This window comes from Euphorbia lathyris, chromosome 1 (genome assembly GCF_963576675.1).
Source record: "Euphorbia lathyris chromosome 1, ddEupLath1.1, whole genome shotgun sequence".
Classification (NCBI taxonomy): domain Eukaryota; kingdom Viridiplantae; phylum Streptophyta; class Magnoliopsida; order Malpighiales; family Euphorbiaceae; genus Euphorbia; species Euphorbia lathyris.
Genome location: NC_088910.1, coordinates 135,460,357 through 135,466,225, shown reverse-complemented (window position 1 = coordinate 135,466,225; position 5,869 = coordinate 135,460,357).

Sequence of the window (5,869 nt, the reverse complement as noted above, 5' to 3'; positions counted from 1 at the left end):
AAATGAATATAAAGTAAAAAAGGGGGATTGAAATAGATGATTGCTAAATTAACAAAAGTAATGAAGTTGAGTTGAAATTGAATAAAATGATTAATTAGAATTTCAGCTAAGGGATTCTCAGGCAAGGAATTTAGTTAGTCTTGATCATTGACAGAAATAATGTTTCTTCTAAATTGCATATCAGACTAGTTTGGTATATTCTTCCTAAATAATGAATTAACCAAGTAAGACTATAGTTAACTCCTAATTAACGAATAACCTTACCTCAGCGGCTAAGATTCAACCCGTTAACAGCGTTATGAATTAGAAGAACCTAATCTAAGCCAACCGATTCTCAGCGATATCGATTCAGTCACTTGATGTGATAAAGTCGAAAATAGATGTATTAATGTCACATGGAGAGTTCTCAGTTTGTCAATCTGATTATCCCCAAATACAATCTAGATTTCAACTTTATAGCATTAATTGCTACTAACTCAGATTTAACTAAATAATGACTCGTTGATTATCCAGTTTAATCAGACAGCTATATGCCAGTTTAATCAAATGAACAATCGGTCGTATCATTCAAAAGCAAACTAACAATTGAGATAAAATCCCTAAACACAGTGAATAAACAAATGATATGAATAAAGAGAAAATACTAGAAGAGAAACGATCTCACAATACTTGAAGATTCCTGCCTTTGAATTATCCCTTAACCGAAATAAAGGGTTTAGCTTTGAATAGCCATTAAGAATAAAATAAGTGTCTGTCGTTTTTCCAGTCTAAAAGATACGTTCTCTGGAAAATGTAAAAGTCTAAAAAAAAGAGCGAGGAGATAATCTAAAACCTAATGTTTTTGTAAATAAAATATATCCCTCCAAAATAGCTAACAAAAGAATATCTTTTCCAATCACAAATCTTTTCTAATCTTCTCATATCCCTTATTTTATGCCTTCTTCTTTGAGTAGGAAAGAGTCCTCATTAATCTAAACATCATCAGTTCGGAGGTCTTAGTCTTGGGCAAGACTAACTCCATTTTCGTTTCAGCTCCTTTGATTCAGCTAGTCGTGGGCAAGACTAATTCCAATTTCGTTTCAAGTCCAAAGTTTCTTCAAATTAAGTCCAATTCTGCTCCTTTTAATCATTTGAGTCCCGTGGAGACAAATCATACCAAAACAAGCAATAATATCTGAAATAACACTAAATTAATTAAATAACCTAGCACTAAAGTGGATATTTGAACGTTGAATTAGAAACTTATCAAAACACCCCACACTTACCCAATGCTTGTCCCTAAGCATATTAGATCATGTCAACAACTCTTTACTCTTATGATTTCGTGTTTATCAACCTTTCTCGATCCCCCCTCTTAATGTAAAGATTATCAGCCATCAACTCTCAAAGCCAAGACATTATTCATGTTTAAACATACAATGTAACCACTTGAAAATCTCAGCAAACAAGCTTTTGACCATGTACATAAGGTATGAATTAAAATCAACAACACCCTCACGAAAATCACTCATTGCACTCAAGTGTTTAGGCTATAATTAATTTGAAGAAATCACTCAAGTCGCAACCTAGAATGAAATTACCATAAGCTTGCCAATATATCAAATCTCCACCACTTAGTATGAATTCAAGACACTAAATCAAAGGGACTTAAAATAGGGTGTAGCGTAGGCTGGGGTTAAGGTTTGGAAAGGAAATGAGGAAGAAAGGGAAATCGAGAGTAATAAAAATGTACATTTACTCTGAAAATGGCCAAAATGGAAATTAAGACACGATTATTTACAAACGACTCACAATTCTTAAACTTCAGAATGAATGAATGTTTAAGACAAACTTAAACAACTATAGACATACTGAAATGAATAAGTTAACGAAACATTTTTTTTCTTTTTGCTTTTGTTTTTTTTTTCTTTTTTGTGCCTCTGATTTTTTCTTTTTCTCTTTTTTTTTCTTTGAGGCTTTTTTTTTCTTTTTTTTCTAAAGATAATATTTCAAACTAGAATAAGAAAGCTACTACTTTCCAAGCTAATGTCCATTTAGATACCTTTTGAAGCACAACCACTTATAACTAAAGGATTTATGCTAAATCCTTTTACTTTGATGAATTTGTGGTTAATTTGAAGAGATTGCTTGAAACAGAAACTAAACACATAAATAAGTGAGAGAATGTACAGACTCTGACGGCTAGAACGTCCCTAGCCAAGGGACTTGACCAGGGGTATGTCAAGAATGGGGAAAAAGGCTCAAAAGTGGCTAACTAAGGGCTGGTACTGTTATTTTTTATTAGTCTTGGGCAAGACTACGGGTTCAAAGTTTATTTGAAATGGCTGGCAGAAAAAAAAACCTACTGCCCTTATCATTTTTAATGCTCAAATACATCAATGTGGTCTCGAAATTCATAACATGGCAAGTTCTAGAATTTCAAACAAGAATTGGACAACACTCAGAAAAATATAGAACAAAGTGTAATGTTTTGTTCTTGCATTTAGGCTCAAAATCTTTCCAAAAATTGGGGTAAAATTGGTGTTGTTTCATTCAAAACGTTTGTCATGTAATGGGAAATTAGTCAAGTGGTTTATATGCATCCTCAAGACAATTGTGCAACCCTGATCTTTTGAAATCGACAGCTTTACTCAAAACAAGACTTAGGGGTTTCAGTACTAAGTTGGCAACCTAGTTTCAACCGAGTGCAAAAATGAGAGCTAGCATTTTTATTTCTAGGGACAAAACAAAGGGTGGACACCTCACACTATTGCAGACAAAAATAGACAAAAATTCTAGAAAGAACAGACATAAAATGAGGCAATGAAACAGTATATCTCCATGAAAGTTAGACAAAATCAAAACAAGCAAACAAAACACACTTCTATATCAAAAACCCCTCCCCCACTTTCTCCTCGCACTGTCTCGGTGCGAAAATCACACAATTAGGAGCGAAGGGCAGCAAACACCACAATGAAAAAGATAAAATTCAAACTAAAAATAAAATATAAACGAGTTGTGGAAAAGCTTACTGCCCCTTTTGGAGGAGGTATTGTACGGCTGAAGTTTCTGCTGGTGTAACAACGAAGGAGTTCGACGGTGCTTGTGGCTGTGGTGTTATAAGCGGTGGCACTGTATGAACCGTTATATCAGCGGGGTGGCTGCCCGCCTCGTGTGGTGACTCAAGACGCTGTATCTATCGAAGTTGCAGAGACATCGTTCGTTGCCGGTTGAGAAAGTGGAGTGAGTGTTGTTCGAATTTGTGAAGCGGAGAAGAGAAAAGGAAAAATAATAATAAAAAGAAAGAAAATGGAAATGGAAAAAGAGTGGAAGAGAAGAAAAAAAAATAAATTAAAGAGAAGTGGAAATTTCAAATAAATAATTCAAAGGAAAAGAAAGTGGGATGGTGATGTTGTGAGGCGGAAATAAGTGGAGTGAGTGAGGGTTTGTGGATTTTTGAAATTGGAAAGTGGGAATGAGGGAGTAATGGCTAGGTGGCGGAATTGTGAGGAATCAAAAGGGAAAGATAGTGGCGGTGGTAAGTGGGTTGAGTGGCGGTGATATGAAGGAGTGAGGGTTTCGGAATTGCAATTTGGAATTGGGGAAGGTAGGGAATGGAAGAGAGATAGTGGGACGGTGGGGTAGCATAGGTTATGAAGGATTTAATTGTGTTTTTTTTCTTTTTTTACCCCTCACATCTCTAATTTTCATGCTAAACACTTTTGGGCTTTCACTAACTCCATAACTCATTCTCTTAGGCCTTTATTCCTCCATTCTTTTCTTTCCTTCACACCTGGAAATCAAAACTCAAAAAGTGAAGCCTTTGGAGAAGATGATGTTAGTTAAGTTAGTTGTTGCAAATAAAAAAATAAAATCAAATAAATCAAATAAAAATGAAATTATGAACATTAGTCTTGGACAAGACTAAAACTGGGCTGCCTCCCAATAGCGCCTCTAGTTAGTGTCTATGGCCAGACGTTCTTGAGCTCTAAGGCTAGTCTCCTGGGTCAAGATATTGCACTTCTTCGGGGATTCCAATTGGGACATTCTCATAAAACGGCTTAAGTCGGTGACCGTTTACTTTTTACACATTCACATTCTCCAAGCTCTGAGTTTCCAATGCACCATCAATATTCATGTCACACTGCTTAATCGCCCATAAGGCTCTGTGTTCTGGTTTTGGTGCATGCAAAATAGATGGTAATGGGCGTTGATTAGCAAGAGAAATTGTTTTAACATTAGAATTTTCCGGTTTTGATTTCAGCGCTGCCATTTCTTGCATGACTTCCTGCACACCTTCTCCGAGCTCCACGCTTTTCTCCTTTATTTTGCTGTTCACATCGAAGCTTTCTTCTATCACTACCTGCAACTTGTCTTCCCTACATACTTCAAAAGCTTGTTGTGTTATTGGTTCGATAACATCTATGCCACAAACATAATGCACTTCATTAGGAAATTTCATGGTATCATAAACATCAAATTGAACAATTTTACCATCAAACTCCATAGTCAGTGTTCCTTTGTGAACATCGATTTTTGTCCGAGCTGTTGTTAGGAATGGTCTACCTAACAGGATTTCTGACGAATCTGAAGGGTGATCTTCATCTTCCATGTCGATAACAAAGAAGTCAGCTGGAAAAATTAATCCATCAACATGCACTAAAACATCTTCCAACAGCCCTTCGGGGTAAATAATAGATCGATTAGCAAGTTGAAGTACTACTCCCATTTCCTCAAGAGGTCCAACATTTAAAGACAAATAAATAGACATGGGCATGATATTTATAAAAGCTCCTAAATCACACATTGCCCTCTTAATACTAGTGTTCCCAATTTGACAAGAAATAGCAAACATACCTTTATCCTTACACTTTTGGGGCATTTTCCCTTGGAGTACAGCAGACACATTCTCAGCCATGACAATCTTTTCATACCCAATTTGTTTTATCTTGTTAGCACACAATTCTTTGAGAAATTTAGCATATCGAGGGATTTGTCTAATAACATCAAGCAATGGAATATTTACCTCAACCTTGCGGAACGTCTCAAAGATGTCTTTCTCCTCATTTTCTTTCTTTGATTTGGCTAAATGACCAGGGAAAGGTGGTCTAATTACCAAAGGTGTGTGTTGATTTGTGGCTTTTTCTCCAAATGACTTACCAGCTGAACCTTCTGTCTCTTTTTCCATCACCCCCTGTTTGCTTGCAGATTTCTCTGATACGGGCTCTTCTAATTCGGAAGCAGATTTAGTGTTGGGCAAGACTAAATCTTTTCCGTTGCGAAGCGAGATTGCACTCACATTTTGCCTTGGATTCGCCTCGGTTTGCGAAGGTAACTTCCCTTGGGACTGTATTGCACTCAGAGTGGTTGCTATCTGACTCATTTGTTTTTCCAAGTTTTGGAAGTTTGCTTGAACATTGGCATTGACCTTGCCTTGTTCTTCCTGGAATTTCAGCAAGTTAGACACAACAGTCTGATCAATAAAACTAGACGCCATACCTGAATTTGGATCCGTTTGAACGGGACTATATTGTTGAGGTCTTTGGTATTGTTGGGGAATATTCGGTTGAAGCACATTATTTTGCTGCTTGTAGCTGAGGTATGGATGATCCCGCAGTCCAGGACTATATGTATTTGAGTATGGATCATACTTCCTTGGGGGATGTCCCTGATATCTGAGGACGACATTGATCTGTTCCGGTGTACCTTCGTGCAATGTGGGATATTCATTTGTGGCATGCCCAATAATTGTGCAAATCTCACACGCCTTAGCTTGAACCGTTGTCCCTACAACCAAATTTTGAACAAGGGATGTCAGAGCATTAAGTTTTTCCTCAATGGATGAGGTGCTTACCTCATATGTTTTTCGTGGAGGCTCTTGTTGTTTCCC